The sequence below is a fragment of the Corvus moneduloides genome, chromosome 4, assembly GCF_009650955.1.
Source record: "Corvus moneduloides isolate bCorMon1 chromosome 4, bCorMon1.pri, whole genome shotgun sequence".
Taxonomy (NCBI): domain Eukaryota; kingdom Metazoa; phylum Chordata; class Aves; order Passeriformes; family Corvidae; genus Corvus; species Corvus moneduloides.
In genome coordinates this window covers 13,062,762-13,082,624 of record NC_045479.1, presented here as the reverse complement: position 1 = coordinate 13,082,624, position 19,863 = coordinate 13,062,762, and the positions used below count along the sequence as shown (strand labels likewise).

At 40.6% G+C, this 19,863-nt stretch overlaps 1 protein-coding gene and 1 long non-coding RNA gene across 6 annotated transcripts in view; one reads left to right on the top strand and one right to left on the bottom strand.

Moving 5' to 3' along the window:
* Window positions 1-5,191, bottom strand: part of ABCC9 (ATP binding cassette subfamily C member 9) — a 71,285-nt gene extending 66,094 nt beyond the window's left edge. Inside the window, exons 1-3 of one of the 5 annotated variants that reach the window (XM_032106617.1) lie at window positions 4,981-5,188; window positions 2,488-2,714; window positions 1,096-1,173 (exon numbers count right to left, since the gene is read on the bottom strand). The gene's annotated coding sequence lies outside the window, so the exon portion shown is untranslated. Of the gene's footprint in view, window positions 1-1,095; window positions 1,174-2,487; window positions 2,715-4,980 lie in introns of all 5 variants that reach the window. The other 4 variants (XM_032106619.1, XM_032106621.1, XM_032106618.1 and 1 more) reach the window with 4 other exon arrangements.
* On the top strand, window positions 4,486-7,722 carry LOC116442936. The gene is made up of 2 exons (XR_004239698.1): window positions 4,486-4,760; window positions 5,182-7,722. It is a non-coding gene; the product is annotated as an uncharacterized LOC116442936 (long non-coding RNA).
* Window positions 7,723-19,863: the final 12,141 nt, after the last annotated feature.

The following is a 19,863-nucleotide window of genomic DNA, read 5'->3' as shown; positions in this document are numbered from 1 at the left end:
CCAACAAGTTATGCTGGGGTGACTGCACCAAGGTGGGTACACCACAATGTATTTGCTTCACTGCTAATTATTGCAGGAATGTTATACTTTATAATAATGTTGCCAAGCATGCTAGGTTTAATCTATCATTTCAGACATGGAAATGTAGTAATGGGACAGAGATCATCTGATAACAAGCATGTGCCATCTGAGGACACCAGCTGCATTCAGCAAACCCAGCAGGAGTGCTGAGTGCCAGGTAATTTTTTGTTTTAACACTTGTAGGCTGGAAGGCCTTCGTCCTTCAAAGTTACTGTCAAATTGCTCACTTTAACTTCTGTCTTTATGAACTCTACAACTCATCAGAGATTCTCAGAGGTGGTTTTTCCTTCTCCCTTTGAGAATGGCCTGTGCTGAATAGTCAGTATGAGCTAAAGCTACCAGCCAAACTTCACAGAGGAGGGGAATGGGAAGAACAATCTGGAGGATGGGCCCATGTTGCTACCAGTGGAATGCAAGTTTCATCTCTCCTTTACATCATTTGGGAATCTGATTCCCTGTTGGTTTACTTTAATGAGATGTGAACTATCTGAACAGCAGTTCACCCTTCAATGAAATAGCTAAAAAACCCTTCATGTTCTTTAACCATTTAAATTTATATGCTAAGGTCCCCATTACTGGCAAGTCGAGACTTCCTGGTTTTAGGCTAAGGTGGACAGACACAGTTGAAAGAGAATAAACAGAAAGCACCACAAAAGGGATTCATGAATAAATATTCACTGGGAAGAGGAGAGAAGTTTTGGGAAGAAAGAAAATAGGTCAAAGTCGTAAACATGGAAATGACAAAACATTGAACCTAAACACTCACAAATCTCATTTTAACAAGCATAAATGGGGATTCTCAGGGCACTAAGCCAGTTCATGAGATATATTTTCCATAAGCAATTCTGAAGAAGACAATGGAAAAATGGTAGATAATCTAAATTTCCATTAAAATTATGAGAACATCCTCACCAAGTACAAAACTATAAGAATTCTAATTAAAGACATTTTAACTACCTTAAGGGTCTTTTAAAGTGGACTTAAAAATCTTCATATTCAAGAGTTTCATCTTACCTGGATTATCACTCTGATCGTCATGCTCTGCAAGGTACTTATGACTATAAAGAGTATAAGTACACTCCTCAGGTGGAGCTTGTTTGGGGGAATAAGAATATTTTGAAAAACATTTATTGCAGTAGTTCTGTTGTCCATATTAAAAAAAAAAGATATAAATTGACAGTTGCACTTCCTAATTAAAATATATCCATTTACAGAGCATACTTGTGTCTCAGTTCAGATCAAATTTAATTTTGGTCTTACATATAATGTGCATTATATGCCCATATATACATATAAACATGTATGTATATACATATGTGTATGCATATAGGTGCAGGGTGGAGAAAGTAGTTTTACAAAAGTACTTAGTTCTTATCTTCCGAAGAAATCACAAAAGCAAGAATTTGTCTTTCCTTCTGGAATTTCCCATAGTAAATTTTAACTAAGGACAAATGATTAATTTAGAGCTTTGAATGCACACAATGGAAGGCCTAACTCTGAGGTTTTCCACAGATTTTAGGTTAGTGCTCTGAATCTCTTTCCTTTCTAGGTTTAACCCTTCTAGTTTGCTCTTCTTACCTTCCTAAAAGCACTCTAACCCAACCTATGTGATCTACAGTCTTGCAAAGAGTTCTACTGAGGTAACGGCTTAAAGCACTGCCCCTTTAAAATATATTTTATCAAAAATGACCCAATACAAAATACAATTTTCTTTTTATTCCTTATTTAAGCTGTGACCACCTATACTCCACAGACCCCTCTTCCTTGCTAAGCACTGTCCCAGCTCCCCTGGGCCTGAGGATGATGAATTACCTCTGGTGCTTGTCAGCATTCGCAGCGCTAACTGCCGTGTGCCACAGCCTGATCCAAACGGTGCTGAAGTCAATGCAAAGAATCTCATTGACTTCGGGAGCCTTCTGGATCAGGCTCCAAACACAGGGAAAATCACAACGGCAGTGGTGCTAAACAGGCTATTGGCACTGCAAAGCATTTCACACAAACATCTGCAGTGGTCTCACACATCTAAATACATCGCTTTTTTTTTTCTTTCTTTTTTGGAAAGCTTCTCCACACAATGCGATCCCCAACACCAGCGTGCTACGCTGCCTGCTGTAAAACCTTCGACTTCACATTGCCAAGACAGGACAGTTTAAAAAAAGAAACAGAGCCCTGTGAACAGCAGCAAAGAAAACATCAGCAGGAGGGGACGGTAAAGGCTGAGAATGCCTGCGGATGGAAAAGGAAAAAGAGATTGGAGTTGTAATCCCAGGAAAGAACGAGGAGCAGCCCTGTCCCACAGATATAAAGGGAAGGAGGAGGAGGAGGTGGTTAGTGGGAGATAATGGGGGGAGGGTCATCGCACGCCCCGTTTGGTTGCTGAATGTTAGATCAAACTCTGCAGCTTACCTTTGTAAACACAACCCCAAAATACCAACCCAACGTGTCACTCGGTTGTGCTATGTGATCAATATCATCCCGATGGCAGGATTTTCCTCCACTTAGTGAAGCCGCTCCAAGCCCTGGAGTGGATTATTTTTAGGCTGGTGATGGGAAGATCAGCTGCTGCCTCCTATCGAGTTTCCAAAGTGCACAAACTCTTCTTGCCTTTCTCATACGCTGAAGGGGGCAGGAAACTGGGAAGAGACAGGCAAACAAAAAGCACCAATTTTTCGCCTCCTGAAGCTACAGTCCCCTGGGATTTCTTCTGCTTGCTTTTATTTTCGTTTTTCCTTGTCTGGAGCAGTAAGATTCCAAGAGGCTGCAATGCAGCACAGGGACTATTAGCAGATGGCTAATCTGAAGGAATTGATTTAGACAGGTAGCCTAACTTTTGGCAGGATTGCAGAGATTCGTCTTTTTGATTTCTTTGGAATTAATCTTGGATAATTTGAATTTGGCAACATAATTTTGCATCTCTTCTACCATCTTAAGCAGAAGAGTCTACTCAGATATTTTACTTTGCTTACTTAGCTAAATCCCTCCAGCTTTTTTGCTTAAAATACAGACCAAATCTCGCTTTTGATCATAGAGGTCTGTTTCCTTTGACACAGCCTTTTTAAAACTTGAAATAAAATTCCAAACTAATTTGATGCTCATACCAGGAATATAGTTTTGAATACAATAGCCCTTATTTACGTGGGATAATATTTTTTAGTTGCAAAATCCATTGTATATGTTTACTTAGAGGTAAGAAAGTCCCAAGAGAGCCTACATGTGGTCGGTTGGTTTGTTTGCTCATTTTCTCGCAGCACCATCAAACAAAGACAAACCAAAATTCAGATTTTTCCATCGTGACAGTTTCACTTGAGCCCTACAACGTGAGGCCATAAATTGCAAAGATCTGGGACTTGTGGTGCAGCACAGGACATGTGGCAATGCAGGGTGGTTTTGAGTACAACTGTTGGAATCACAGAATACCCTGAGCTGGAAGGGACACACAAGGATCATCCAGACCTATTCCTGTTCAGTCATTAGGTCCTAGAGCTGGAGGCCCCTGGGACAGAATTTTGCTTAGACCTTGCAGAATCCAGGAATTGTGTCTAGATGATTAGAGAGCAAATGGTTTCCACGGGATTGAGGTCAAAGGTGTTACCATGTTTCCATGAATGGGGTTAAAGTGAACTGTGAGCTGAGGATGGAGTTGGATGGCTGAGGCCAAACACTGCCGGATTTATCAGAACCTTGGCAAACCCGGACTGCTCCTTTTTCTCTGATGTTTCAAACCTGACTGTTGTAGGGATAAGAAATCAGAAACCTCGGAGCTAGAGATAACTAGTACCTTTTGTTAGCTCCCATTGATTTGAAACACCAACACAGCTTTATGCTGAGCAACTGAGACAGACCTCAGCAGTCCTCCAAGGCACGTGAAATCTTTGACTTGCGTGTACTTTTTTTTTCTTTTATTTCTTCCCTTTTCATGTATCAAATGCTTTAGAAAAAAGATTGTGGATTGGAAGTCTCTGAGCTCTGCTATATATCTATGTTTGTTAAAGAAGATTAAAAAAAACAGTATTTAACCTATCTAATCATCATCTGAAATAGCATTGTCATGTGATGTTTTTGAAAATACATGCAATTTCTGACAGAAGTGCGTGACATTTATGGTCACGATTTTCTTTACCAAAACATGAATGTTTAGTTCATTGTTATTCAGCTCTGTTTTTTCTACAAAATTGTTTAAACAGGAAGGAAAAAATAACGCAAAATGAACATGGAATCAACCAGCATGTTTCATTTTGCTGTTTCTAAATGGGGCGCTTTCATTCCTCTACATGACAAACTAAAATGCACTGAAATGCATTTTAAAAGGATTAAGAAAAATGAATGGCTCTGAAATGTCAGAACACTCAGCCCGGATCTGGCATTTTCTATCAGGGCTTTTCGATTTGCCAGGCGGAGGGAGGGGGGAAGGAGGGGAAAAAAAGGTAATTACAGGAATTCAAAATATTTCAGGGAATGTTTGGACCTTTAAATGACTGGAAACAACCACAGGCCGATCCTCAGGTACCCCCACGTCCAGCACGTCACCAGAAGACGAGCTCTGGCACCAATATCTCCCCACGCCGGAGCTTCTTCGGCTGCAGAGCTGCCAGTGGTGCGGGACCGAACCGGGCACCGGAACCGCGGGACCGAACCGGGAACCGGCGCCGCCAGCACCGGGACTGCCGCCCGGGCAGCGGGTGCGGGGGGGGGGAATGCGGAGAGGGATGCGGGGAGGGATGCGGGGAAGGATGTAGGATGGGTGCAGGGAGGGATATGGGGAAGGATGCGGGGAGGGATGCAACGACGGATGTGGGTAGGGATGCGGAAAGGGGTACGGGGAAGGATGCAGGGAGGAATGCGAGGAAGGATGCGCCACCCTCTCGGGCGCCCGCCCCCGCCGCTCCCCGGGGCACTCACCGGCGGCGGGGGTCCCTCCGCGGGCTGGTGGCCCCGCGGCCCCGGAGCGAGAGGAGTGCCTGACCATGGCGGATGGGCAGCTTAAAGGCAGAAGCTGCTTCCCCTGATGGCTTTGGGAGGGAGAGGCAGAATGCAAAACATTCTAAGCGGATCTTAACAGAACCTCTGAGTTTTGGTTCCTTCGTTCTGTAAAATCCACAGCCCGGCTGGCACTGATTTCCACACCCTGGTGGGCTTCCATCAGCTCGACCAGCTGAACTCAAAGAAACCAAAATGGTGGAGGAACAGAGTGTGTGGGAAAAGATTTTCACAAATTAGGACTCACCGATGTGAGGAAAATGACCTGGCAAGCGCTGCAGCATGGATTAATTGATGAAGTAGAACAGAAGTACCTTAGATATACCCTACCGCAGGTCCTGGCTGAGCACTCTCCACCTGAATTGTCTTGGTTTATTGAACTCACTAACCAGGAAAGGAAAGGCAGCTGCACTCTGGACAGCGTTCACACCACAAGCTGTTCTGGATTCAGCTGCCAGCAGCTCTCTCTGCCATTTTCCATATTGTGGACCAATCCATGGGTCTCCCTCTACGTGTACTTTATGGCACTCCAACACTTGCAATCCAGGCACGGGGCCCTAATGAGTTCCCATTTATTAGCCAAACTCAGGGAGCTGCCTGCAGGCTCCTTGTCTTTTCCATTTCTTAGGTGAAGAGCTGAAATCACCATCATTTCATCCACTTGTGCAGGTTGACACTAAAGTAGCTGTTTTGGAGAAAACCTCTCATTGTGCCGAGCCGGATAAATCCCTTGACTGATTGTAAATCAACTTACATAATTCATACCAGGGTTTTATTCTAACAGAAATACAAGAAGATATTCAGAGTAGATTATATAAGTTATGGACAATCAAGTCTTTATTTTGCTTCTAAATTTGTCACAGTGACAGAATCCCCACAGTGCTGTGTCAGAACTCGTGCCACCATATAAAAAGATCAGACTGACACAGCTTTCAAGATTAATTTTACTTACACTTGCAACCCTACTTAAAAAAAAAAAAAAGTTCTGTATTTGTTTTAATTATACATTGCTCATTTTATCGAAGAAAAATTAATGGTTCTACCAAGAAAATCGTAATGCAGTAGCAAAGACTTAATTTTTAATTTTAATTTTTTTTAATGTAGTAGAAAATGCAGCCGGGTCTTTGGATAACTTCTCTGTCTGTTTAAAATACTTATTGTTATTAAGCTTGGAGTGGGGAAGCAGCAGAAGCTTAGAATTATTTGAAATATTTTCCACAGCTTTTTTTAAAAGTTATCATGCCTGGTTTCTATGGGGAAAATTGTTGTGGAAAATATATACAGCAAGATTTCAACAGAGCAATCTAAGCAGCAAAGAACTCTATATGGAGAAGGACGACAAAATCCCAGACCTCAGAGCTCATCTCTATAAAAGGTGTAGAAAGCCACAGGCCTTGAACAGGGATTTACAAACCTTCTGATCTTTGAGGGACAATGGCTCCATGGTGGAGTCAGAGGCACCAAATGCAATGCTACCATTTGCCTTGGTACCTCTTGATCTTTGAAAAAGTTAGATCCTGCACACAATACAAATTTTCAGATCTCCAGGTTTATTTGTTCTGTTTGAGAAAGGTTGTTTTATTAAAAAAAACCAAACCAAACAAACCGACCTGGGCAACTGAACATGTGTGGTTTGCATTACACTCTTTTGTTTCCTTCAAAAACCCCACAAAATCTGAGAGCTATTCCTTTAATATTAGACGGCTTTTCAAGGCTGTCAAGAATAATGCAAGATTTCCACATCCTCTGAGTGTAGAGGAGTTGCATCATAAATATCACAAAGTAAACCTTTTGTACTATAATTTAAATTCTACCAAACCCATAGACCCACTTGTATTTTCCTTAACAATGATATTGTGGATTTTGCATGTGTGTCTGTGTGTGAGGAACTGGGAAAAGGGGGATTCTTTTTGTTTTTAAAGAATCACAGAATCATTAAGGCTGGAAAAGACCTTCGAGGTCATGAAGTCCATCCTGTGACCAGTCCCCCACCTTGTCACCCAGCCCAGAGCACTGAGTGCCACATCCAGTTGTTCCGTGGACACCCGCAGGGGTGGGGACTCCCTCCTCTGTGCTATATTGAATTTGAGTGCTCTAGGCTGACACTGGACAGTTCAAGCCATTCTTTTGCGTTGCACAGAAAATCTTCATTATTTCTAACCCAGCAAACCCACCAGTCAGATTTTAAACCCTCTGCAACCAAAACAGAACTAATGTAGGATCAGGTTCATTTTCTCCCATTAAACTCAACAAGGCACCTACATTGTTTAGTCCCATTTACAAATGTTGGCTTTTAGAGATGTAATAGTCAGAAATAAAAATTTTAGGTGTTTAATTTCAGACTGAATGCCTGAAAGGGGCACTAGATACTAAACACAGAACTCACCTCACCCAGGATTAAATGGCAGACACTTGACTGCTTGTGTCTCTGCCTGTTACTAGGCTCCCTATAGAGCATTTGGAGAGAAAAATACATTTTCAGATGATTATTCTTCTCATCCTAAACCCGGTATAGAAGATAGTGGGAACTACTTCCCCACTGGATATGACAATGTCGCCCCGTGGAGAATGACAGTGTCTACATGGTTAAAGTTTTGAAAACTTTACTTGTATCTTTTTCTTTTCTTCTTCTTTGATGTATGGAAATAAATTTTCAGCCTGATATATTTTTTGCGTGTATCTGCCTTACTTTGTACAGCAAGAGAATATTTTAAAAGGGTAATAACCATGACAAGTGTCTTGTAGAACTCATCCCCACCATTTTTACTAGACCTGGTAGAGCCCACACAAAATGTCTCTCACATCCCTTTCCATCTCTGTAATTCCAGAAGTTTTCCTACTTGAGCCCTGCCACATTCTATGTTGGGAAAAATGCATAGCGTAAGGGAAAACAAACCATCAAAACTATAAGAAATCTCTTCTATAGGAAAAGATGAAATTCATTTGCCCATAGTAACCCTGAAATCTGACATCTGTTGCATAAAAAATACGGTGTGGGGATTTTTTCTGTTATTTGTTCCATACAGAATACATTCTTTAAAAATCCACTACCATAAGAGGATGTATTTAATCCTTAAGAAGATCCATATCTTTTTTTGCAGGCAAGATATGTAGTGCAGTGCCTTGCTTTCAGAGAAACATTCAACCATAAAGGGTCCCACATCTGCCTTTTATCTAAATCCTCATCCTCCAGTCTCTGGAGCTGCATATCTGTAAGCTGGAAGCTTCTTAACAAATCTCTGTTCAGACTTCTGGGAACAGAAAAGAACTTCTGTTCAAATCCATTTCCATAAAAAGGACAAACCCCAAATACATTTAAAATTATTGTGATCACATTTTATGTTGTATTTCAGTTAATAATATGTCATCCAGGTAATTCAACTGCTGCAGATTAAGTGCAGTAGTTCAGGATTTAATACACACTGCCCTGTTCTTTGTGTTATTTGATACCCCTGTATTTAGCACAAAATACTAATGTCCTGGATCTGGGATCTTTTCTTGTTCTCTTCTTCATGATGTCATCTGCTACACTTGCTGAAATAAGGAAATGGTAATGTAAATCTAAAGTCCATTTTATAGCACACAGAACTTTATTAAATCTCACTTTACATGGATTAAAATTGGGAATAAAAAATTAATCAAAAGATCGAGATTAATTTAAAATAACTCTACCCCATTACAGTAGGAGGTGTTAATGGCCCAGCAGTGGAAGGCAGTGTCTTAGCAGAAAACAAATTTGAAAACAAATTAAAACTTCATAAATTATCCAGTAACCAGCATACTGCAGAAACTTTATGTCTCAAGGAATGCTGCACCCACAGACTCTCCCAAAACACTTTCTGAAGCTCCTGGGTAGGGTATATCTAAGGTACTTCTCTTATACTTCATAACAAGCCTGTGACACCAATCTGACAGTGTGGTTAAAGGGTTAAAGGGTTCATATAAGTAAAGAAAAAGTGGGAGAAATTGTTACAACACAATTGGTCCAGGTCCAAGACAGCAGCAATACCATATGGTACAGAAATTATACAAAATTAAACAGCCTTTGTGGTGAAAACAGCAGTTCCCGTAGAACAGCAGTAGCAAAACACCTCCCTGAAGTGCACAATGCTTCCAGGCAGACTCTTGGCAGACAGCATAAGATTTATCAGTGTGACTTCAGGGACATTTACATCAGATTTGCTGTAATAAAGCAAAGGGTCTGAGAAATGTCAAAGGGAATTAAACAGACTTTCATCATTGTTCACTCTCTATTTTACATCTTGTCCCTGTAGCAGCCAAGAGCAGCACCATCTCATTTCAAGTGGCCCAATGGGTTATTTTGCAGTTTTGCATATGAAATACTGGCACACTGACGCAATCTGGACACCACCAAAATAATATGACCAGAACCACCCTAGCCAAATCTTCACTTTGTGAATTGGTATGTAAATGGGCTGCACTCAGCTATTCTGATGAAGTAATTCATCCCTCCTCCCAATTATCTCAGGAAGACCCTGCTGGTCTATGTGCATTGCTGTGTGTAACGTGTTAAGCATTGTCACTCTAGCTGCAATTAAAAATGAACCTCATCTGTACAACCCAGATCCAAATCTGGTCTGTACATGCACAGATATGTACATCATCATCCAGCAGTTGTTTAAAATTATGGGGTTTTATTTATGAGACAGATTCTGCGAGCCAACTTGCAGCAACTAACTGCAAGATGGGACTGAGGGATTTCTGAGAGCAGTCGAACGTAACTGGGTTTAAATTTGAGCCATAAGGCAACAGCCACTAGTGGTAAGAATCACACACATATGACATGTTGTGCCTGAAAAGATTAAATGATACCTTCAGAAGGTCAAACCCCCTTTTCCCTCTGCAGAAAATCCTAGATGGAAGTACAAGTTCGTATGTCCAATACTCATTTCATACATTGTAGGGTGCCCTGAGCAGCTGATGTGAGTGTGCACTCTTTGATTTAGACTAAAAAAAACCCACAACAAACTCACTTTATCTGTTGCTATGGCAATACTATGTTGGAAAAAAGTAGCTAATGATATTTTGATTCATGTTGTTCCACAAAACTGAGAAAGAAACTGTGAGAAAAAGGAGAGATGCTTTAGAGGATGTCTCTGGGAATATTTTTGTCTTTCAGAGAAAACACAGCTGCACATCCTTCTTACCTTAATTGATCAGACAGACCCCTTGTGGCTTCATCTGAACTGGATATTTGGTTAAATCACCACTCAGCCCAGGTAGTTGGTGTTTAATTAAACTGGTTCAATGCTAGTTGATAGGAAAACCACGACTAGCAGAATTGGTTGGAATTTTATTTTCAAAAGCTTTTGCCATTCTGCCTTTCTCATTTAAAAACAACCAAAAAAAGCAAAGTATTTCTGTAATGTATTTACTTTTTGCTTACAAAAATACAGTATTTTTTCTCATTTCTATTTCTCCCTCTTGTATTTCCTCCCTCCGTTTAGAAGCAAAACACAGAGCAAGAAATTGGAAAATCTTATTTTTAAATCTTATTATGGACACTTTTAAGGTCCATAGTACCTCGTATTTGTTGAGATGAAAATTATGATAACACTGTGAAAAGTCTTACACATGAAAAATTTATCTTTCTTTCCTATGACATTTGTTTCAGCGTTTTCAAAATGCAATATCCTAGGCCCCATATTTTGAAAATTTTAACTTGTCTTCTTAAGAGGCAGTGCTAACAGTGCTCCTACTGAAGCTGGGAGGAGATGCAGATTCCTGAACCCTTGAGGAATCTTCCAGACCTAAAAAGAGAGATATTAATTGAAGTAATAGAAGATGGGGAATATATGGAGGGATGCAGTTACTCAATGTATTAAAACATTTTCTGATGTCTGGGGAACCCAATAAAATGAGATCCTGATAAATAAAACAAGATGAAATGCTTATTCACCACAATTTCTGGACCCACTTTGATCAGCAGAAAATAAGACTCTTGTTTAGAAAGCTTTCTCTCCTGCAAATAAGCATTTCAGCTTTCACCAAGAAAATTTACAAGGGTGGAACAGTTATCAAAATATTCTGTGCTTTGGTATCAGATATCACCAGTAAAAGTGACACCACAATTTTGAAACAACCTCCTTTTCACCCTCAGTTGGAAGCATTCAACACTGGTACCTGAACAAGGTGTACCAATACCCAGGCATCTTCCATCTACGTAAGGAGCTGTGGGAAGAGTGATATAGGGGCAAGTTCCTCCTCCCTACGAAAAACTCTTGTTTTCAGACCAATGGCTGTCATTCCTCCTGAGCCTTAAGAAACATATCAATTAAGACAGAAAGTTACTGGTTTGAGCTCACAGAGTACTTGATTAGGGAAAATGGGAACACAGACAGGAGGAAAATCAGCCTGCAATTTAACCTGGAGACAAAAATGGTTGATGGAATAGTTGTGTGTTTGTGGTCAGTGTGGCCATGGTCAGTGTCAGGAGGAGCTCTGGCTCCAGAACAGCATCCCCTTGAAGCTACCTACACTTTCTGCCTCAGTACATCTAAGCCAGCCTAAGAAAAATACGTATTTCCATGTCAAAGACATATATTTTAGGTAGTTTTCACAGGTGGTGAGGGCTAAAGGAGATGTAATGCATTTCAAACACTCTAACAGGTAAGAGATCTGATTGGCACCATTCACAGTACAGGTCTTTGCAAGTGCTGTACTGTCAATAGTTACTAATATTTTCCAGGAGTCCCTTTCTTAGAGACAAAGCAGAGGTGTGATGTCTGATTGTGGTTTAGAGTATGATTTGAGGTTACATAGTAGGACAGGTTAAAGTTTGAGGTCCCCATTACCAAAACCTCCTGGACTGGTCTCATTTTGAAAAATGACAAAAACTTGCAAAGGCAAGGGTAAGAGTATCATAATATGGAAGATGATAAAACAACTAGATAATGTCTGTCTCTAAAAAGTAGAGCTTTCTGTGTCCCACTATTTTCCAAGACTTAGCAAGGAAAAAGTCACCCAGTGTCCTTTTAGTCACCTCTTGGCCCAAATGGTCACCCTAGCTTCCTGTTTCCCCTCAGGAGGTACTTCAATCAAAATTGGACGATTGAAGCTCATCACCACAAATCAGAGTTAAGTCAATCAAAATTGCATGACTGAAACTACTTAAAACTAAAACCAACTATAAAATCATTTTATAGTACAGATATTTTGAATGTTCTGTGTCTTCATTAAAATATTAAACCAATTACTTACTCCACAATCAGCACAGTACTACTTTTTGGTAGGGTTAATTTAATGAAAAATCAAAATTTATCACAGATGTCCTATGACTGCGTGCCTCTAGAAATACAGATTCAATTACTCGCTTTCCCAGCAGCAATTACAAGTGAAATGTGGCGTGTGGGCACGTCTGGGTAGTCCAAAATGAGCCTTTGCTCACTGGTGAGTTGGACTGTGAGAACCATCTTCTGTAACTTTCCATGGTAGTGACACGGGAAGGCAGTACATGCAGAGCTGAGCTCTGCAATGCTCTCAGCAGCAGCGTTGAGGCAAGTGACCCCGAGGCAATGTGACACAAAATATCTGAGAAGACAGCCAGGCCCACGGGGGCACGAGAGCTCTGGGAACTCTGTGGCTCTAGCAGCCATTGTGCAAGCCATGGGGAATGGGAAGTGGATTTCCCAACAGCCTGAATTACAAAGGTGGGATCAGGAGCCCCTGATTGCTGCCTGATCTTTTGTACAGCCTTCTGTAATTCACATGCTCATAGAGAAATTATGAAGAGGATTATTTATCCGACCCTGCAAATTTATGCTCGGCCTGCGCACATGATTCCATCCCGGGCCTGCTCCGTGGGTCACCAGCCAGCCATGAGACTGCAAACAGGAACAGGGCCAAACAACAACTCTTCCCTTATTTGTTTCCCATTCAGCTTGGGGCCTAGACACAGGGAGGGAAGACACACTTTGAAAGGAAGAGGAGTAACATGCATGCACAAGGGATTCATTTCACTTAAAGGGAAACGACCACAGCTCTAGACCTGTAAGAACGGGAATTCCAACTCAGCTTAGCCATTAAAGAAACAAAAAATATAGTGTAGGAACCCAGAGTGCCGAGAACATTTCTCTGCCTGTTTTTAAGGGTTCTTACCCCCCTGAACAATACTGTTTTAACTTCAAACCTTGGAAAAAATTACCAACAGTCAGACAAGAACTAGAAAATACAGTGGTGTGAATCAGGTGATAGACTACTATGTAAGATTGTCACAGGGTGAAAAATTTAGAGGTTTTGGGCTTCTCTTTGTGGTGAATAGGTAAGAGTAAAAAGTATCAAAATGCAGGATTGTTGTTGTTCTCTAAACCTTCTTCTTCTACTACTACTCCATGTTCTGCAGTAAAAGTAGTTTGGAATGATTGGATAGAAAATTCCGCAGTTCCTAGTCGTGTTACTGAATAATTGGTAGGAAAGTGAAAATAATGTACGTTTTTAGTAACTATTGGTTAAAATACCTTTAAAAGCTGTGTAAATCTTGATAACTAGAGCTCACTCCTGCTTTTCTGTGCTCTATGCTGTAGCTGGGTCACGCTAGTGGCTCTGTTCCTCTGATAAGACTTAATAAACAACCATCTGGAAGCATTGAAACTCAAGGAAAAGTCTCAGTTTATCTTTGAAACTCCTTGCAAGGACTTTCAGCAAATTCTCTCCCATCAGGAGGGACTTGATTTACGGCACGGTTCAGTGTCAATACAGTAATTAGAAATTGCAAGCAGTAATAGCATAATGGCATCTGCAGAAGCTATTCCTTGTGCAACAATATTAGATAACTGTCTGGAAATCTGTCTACAGTAAAAATAGTGATTTTGCTGAGTTCTCTGTGGACACATTTTGACATCACTGTTAAAGTAAGAAGGGTAATTCATTGCACTTCTGATGATGATTCTCTCAGTTGATTATTACTTGCTGCTGTGCCACATGGTGTTAATGCTGCTATAATAATGGCACTAGACGGTACTGGTCCCAGCAGCTGCCAAAATGACATGTGAACACTGCTTTGGATTGCTAATTCTGAGTTACTCAGGGCTATACCAGGCCGTGCTACAGCAGCAGTTTCAGAAGGCATAGCAGACTAAGAGCTGTGTGAATCTATAATTAAACCTACTGCTTTAGACAGACAGAGGTATAAATGGCTTTAGACCAGGCATAAATAAAGCTCTGTTCTGATTAGGCCACAATTTCAAATTGTGGATCTCTCTCCTACTCAGAAGCAACACACAAAGCCTTGCACTTGGCAGACCAAAACCATTAGCAGCAGCCAGGGATGTCTGGTGTCAGGCAAAAAGGAGGCACTATATACACGTTCCTGTGCTTCAAGTGAAAGAATTTGTTAATGTGTAAAATAAACATGCATTTCATAAATAGTTTTGACATATATTGTGGGCAAACTGCAGCAGCAGATTGAGGATGTTTATGCAGTCAGCCAGTTTAATGACCCAGTGCACAGATAAAATGAGTGAGCTGGCTGCTAAAGTGGCAGAGATTTATAACAAACATATTGAGAGTGTTATGAACACAGGATGAATGGAAAAGCACATACGTGAAAGCAGCAGATGAGAAAGCAGAGCAAGGGGTAAAAGAATACCCTGTACTGGTAATGAAGAACACCACTTCCTTGACGTTGTTCCCAGAACATTGTTCTCAGCAGTAAAATTGAGTCATGTCATGTTTAGGGCAAGCCCAAAAGGCCTGCACTGAAGCCCACAGGACAAGATGACTTCACAGTAGAAGATGCTCCAGCATCCTCACAACAGGATGGCAATAAGGCTGCAGCCTTTTTTTCCCCATTGGCCTGTTGGAAAAACAGATATAAATTTCAAACAAACAAGCAAAAATGGGCAAAATCAGTAACTTTTCCAAAGGTTTATGGAGGCTGAAGTAAGCAAGAACCCGAAACAACAGACTGCCCCATAACAAACTCTGACTCCTAAAGGTTAGCAAAGATCCATCAAAACCCCAATCATTGTCAATCAAGAAAAGTGCCAGAGAACACATGACAGTGTCCTTTGCTATCTGTGCTGCACACAAGTGATCCTTGCTGGGGAGACACACGTTGATGCTTGCAACTGTGACATGGGACTGAGTGAGTGAAATGTTTGAGGGAATGTTAGTGCAAACATCAACTTATACAGAGATTTAATAAACAGGTAAAAAGTTCTCTTTCTCTAAGATTTTATTTTGTTGAATTTTCCTTTTTTTAAAATATTTTCATGTCCCTTGATGTTTTCACGCCTAGCATTTCTAACAGCTGGCCTGAATATGCCATAATGTAAGTCATGCTTGCAACTTGTCCTAAACAAGCCATTGACATGACAAAGATTATTTTCTTGCAGAAATCTTCTACTTGTGTGACAATAAATATCAGTTCTTCTCTCAGTTTCTACTTAAGGAGCTCCATTTCCCTCAACAGTTCTTCACAGTTTCATTATAAGAAGGAAGACCAGGCAGGATTTTTTGCTTTACCAGCTGTTAACAACTTTTTTTTTTTTTTTTTTTTGGGGGGGGGTCATTTAGAATCCTTAAGGCTGGTTGATGGGGAAAAGCTATAAGAACAATAGGCTAGGAAAAAAAATAATTTGTTCATGCATGTGATAGAGATTTATCTAAAAAAAAAAAAAGAGAGAGAGAAAAAAGAAAAAACACCCAGAAAATGCTGAACCATGAAATTCCCTGACTCTGTAAGAAGATAAACACAAGCTGGAATAAAAAGAGTGAAAAGCCATGAACTACGGAAAGAAAACATCATTCCTGTACTAAGTCCCTTAAGTAGGAGGGAATTTTTGAAGGTTTTAGGGATGATCAAGATTAAATCACACTGCTAAAGAAAATTTAAAAAAACAAAAACAATCAAGGTAACAAAGACATTTGCAAGTCTGAACTCAGAGGAAAAACTTTCTGCTTGCAGATCTGGCTAAAAGCTTAACCATGTCCATGTAAGCAGGACAAACTAACCTGGCATCTGAAAAAGCTGAGTATTTCGGGATACCTAGCCCTGTTAAAACTAATTTTCCAGCTGGGGACAGCTGTTGATGTCCCCTCTCTGAGGGCAATCCAAAGTTAAAGTTGCTTTCAAATGTTCTCTACAGGTACTTCCTGAAGGATATTTGAACTATAAAGTTTAGCTGTACAAAGAACCTAAGGTATTCAGGCTTCCAGCTCATTGCCTCATTTGGATACCTGGATTTAGACAGGACAAATCTAAGTAATGGTATCAAAAAAGATGAGTAAGTGTAAATGTCTGCAATATTGACTTGATTTACCAAGGTGTTTGGACTCTTTTATAGTAAAAATAAATCAGTGTTGTTACTGCAAAAATTAATAATTATTTTATATCCAGGCAGGTAATGTCTGCACTATTTGTCAAATAGTGCAATAGTCTTGGTGGTAATAATAGTAATAATAATAATAATAATAATAATAATAGTAGTAATAATAATAGTAATAACAACAACTTCAGCAGTTTGAAATTACTCTTAAATATTCATATTTCAATTCTGATTTCTTCTGTGTCTATGAGATTGCCAAAAGGATCACAGTCCATCCAGTAGGCACTGAATTAAACACAGTGCATTTCAATCTGCTGCAGTAAAGTAGTTTGCACCATTTCATTTCTGCAGAAAGTCCAAGAAATACACTAGGTCAAGTGTAAACTCTGAGCAATCATACTCCTTCCTGCCTGTTTTTAAGAAATTTCAGACCCTTGAACACTTCCTTGGCCTTTTTTATAAACATGGTAACATTTATTCACCTAACTCTCATGTATGGACAAACTATATTAACCCAAGACTTGCACAAAGCTTCCAGTAACAGGAATGGGTAATTTGATAGATTTTATCAGGCCCATTCCCTGTTTCCTTTACACTGGTGTGACTCCAGCCAGCTCCACGGATTTCACTGGAGCTCTCCATGGTTTAGGACAGGAGATTTGGAATTTTGAACTTCCTGTTGCTGCAGAGAGGCCTAGAAACAGCATATCCCAGTTCACCCAGAAAGCATATCCCAGAACTTCCCACCACATGCTTCTATTGAGCCTTTCTTACCTGTTCCCATAGTATTCATTAAATTAGGTATGTCCTAGGAAAAAATAGGACCCTGCAGTTGGGGCCACCTGCACTTATGGAGCATAAATTAGACTCCATGCACACATGACCAGATCCAGCTGGGCCAACAGCAGTTTGGCCATTGGTTTTTAAAGCATTTGGCTTTGACCCACACTCCACAAGGCTCGTTGGGTGAGCTTCAGAGAACCTCTGTGACATGCTTCTCCTGTCTTTTCACAATACAAAGTGTGGATGTCAGAAAGGGCAGCGCAGATCTCGAGACTGGCAATTTGGAAGGGCAGGGCTGATCTCATGCCAGGCAGTTCAGAGGGTGTTGGTGTGAAAGCAGACCCCAGCCACCATTACTGAGAGGTTTCTTGTCCTGCCATGCCTGATGCATGTTAATAACAGCTACACACTGCAGAAAATTTCCCTGATTAATCAGCTAAGTTCCATGATGTGCTCCCAGGTAGTAGGTTACAACTTCTGAGTATTAACACCTCAGCACACACCTACTGAACACCTCTGGATTGCTCCATTTTTTCTTACACAAGGATAGGAATGAATGGACTTCCTTCTTCAGAGAAACAGTAATCTGATAGTTTATAGCAACTGAGTGGTGGCCAGAAAGGAAACTCACAGATTTTACTATTCCCAATGGAGTCATATGGCATGGAACATATTTTTAAAATAGAATTTATTCCCATTAATTTTACTTCTATACCAGCATTTCCTTGAAATGATCCAGTTTGGCTCTTCTTGTTCAGGGACAGTTGGGAATGACAAGATGGGGATATTAGTGAGGGGAAGGGAACCCATGCAGTTCCAAGACCTTGTCCACACCATGGGATGTGGGAATAAGTGCTGCACTGCTGGTGCTGATGGGGCAGCTGCAACCCCTCCCTCCACACTGGGAAACCATTTCATGATTCCCTAAAGCAGGGTACATGTTCCAAAGATGTGGAAAACATTATATTCTTTGTTCTGTTCTCCACTTTTCTATTATTAGAATAGCAAATGTTCTTATCTCCCTGAGTGCTGTGACCCACACAGTCCCACCAGGAGCAAGCTGTCAGTGCAAACACAGAGGAAGGAGTTAGAATGTGTTTAGGTGAGTAATGTGTGCTCAGAGCTGAGTTTCATCCTTGGATACTGGAGCAGGCGGCTGATGAACCCTTTGAACCAGGCAGAGCTACTGAGACCAGAAAGCACAAAATGCTCCCTGTGTTAAAAACAAGGAGAAAGGAAGAGCCTGGGGACCATTCCCTCTGTCTGCTCTGGCAAGTAGTGTCACACAGCAACAGCTTAGGTAGCTGGAGAGTCAGTAGAAATGCACTGTTGAGCTGAACTAAAATATTGATACAGATGCATTTGAACCATTAGTCAAACACTTGATCCTGGAAAAAAAAAGCTGGAATAAATAATCAAAAGGTTTTGATGAGCACATAAAATAAATCAAAGCATTAATAGCAGGCAATAAAATTTTACAGAGAATGAGTCAAGCCAGTATAATTTCAATCTACAAACCCCGGCCTGTGGCTAGGAAGAGATTGAGTAGATGCCCTATATCATAAGCTCAGTGAAACTATCAATAGATTTCACATAAATAAACTACAGGAATGGGGTTTTCATGAAATTATTTTAATGTGGGGACAGGTCTGGTTGCTGTAGGAATGACTGCAGGAAACTGCCTTGGGGCACACACAGAGCCAGAGGCAAAGGCAGAGGTTTGGAAGCATCTGGCTATACCCCAGCTCTTGCAGAAACAAACCTTAGGTCAAAGCAAGCCACTGGCTGAATTATGTCAATATTGCACAAGAAAAGGTAAATTATAGAGTTGTATAAATGAGGTATGTGAAGCAGTAATCCTTCTGCTTCACTCCCTTGCAATATCCTGTTTAATTCTGAGCACTACATTATAAGCAGCCCAGAGGAGAATAATGGTGATGATGGGAAGTCTGGAAGATCTGAACCAGGAGAAAGACTGAACTCACGGGTCTGATCCTGAAAAGGAAAAGTCTGAGCTGAGATGGGGCCTGTTTTCAAATAGGCACATGCCTGCTGAAGAAATAATCTAATCTCCAGATCTGTTTCAGATAAGACAGGAATGAATGGACTCATATTACAGAAAAGAAGATTTAGTAAAGATTAGGAAAATCTTTGCTATCATACAAATCTCTACATTGCCTGGACAGGTTATCCAGTTAACATTACTGATAGTCTTTAGGACTGGGTTACATACAAGTCTGTGAAAAAGAACAGAAGTATTTAAGATGCTTGTGCGAGGACCGTTTCAGCCCTGTGAGTGAAAGATTTGCTTTTGATATGAAGAGAAAAAAAAAATTAAATCAGTTTTAATTATTCACAGACCTGTAAAAAAATTCTTATTAGCTGAACCCCATCTAGCATGGCATCTATGATGTGTGCCAGATGTCCTAATGTCATTTCTTTTCTCTGTAACTGAAAGTTGAACCCAGACTCAGCTCTCTGCTTTGGATACTGCTAGACTGTGAGAAGGGTACTGAACCGTATTACCTAGCTGAAGTATTATTATTGATAAATCATAAAATTTTCACCATGTGGTGAACCAAATTACAGGCGGTTTTAATTTCCTCACTGTGGTCAAGCATTGGAATGGGCTGTCCAGGGAGGTGGTGGAGTCAAGAAACCATTAGATGTGGCACTTAGTGCCATGGTCTCATTGATGTGGTGGTGTTCAGTCAAAGTTTGGACTTGATCTTGG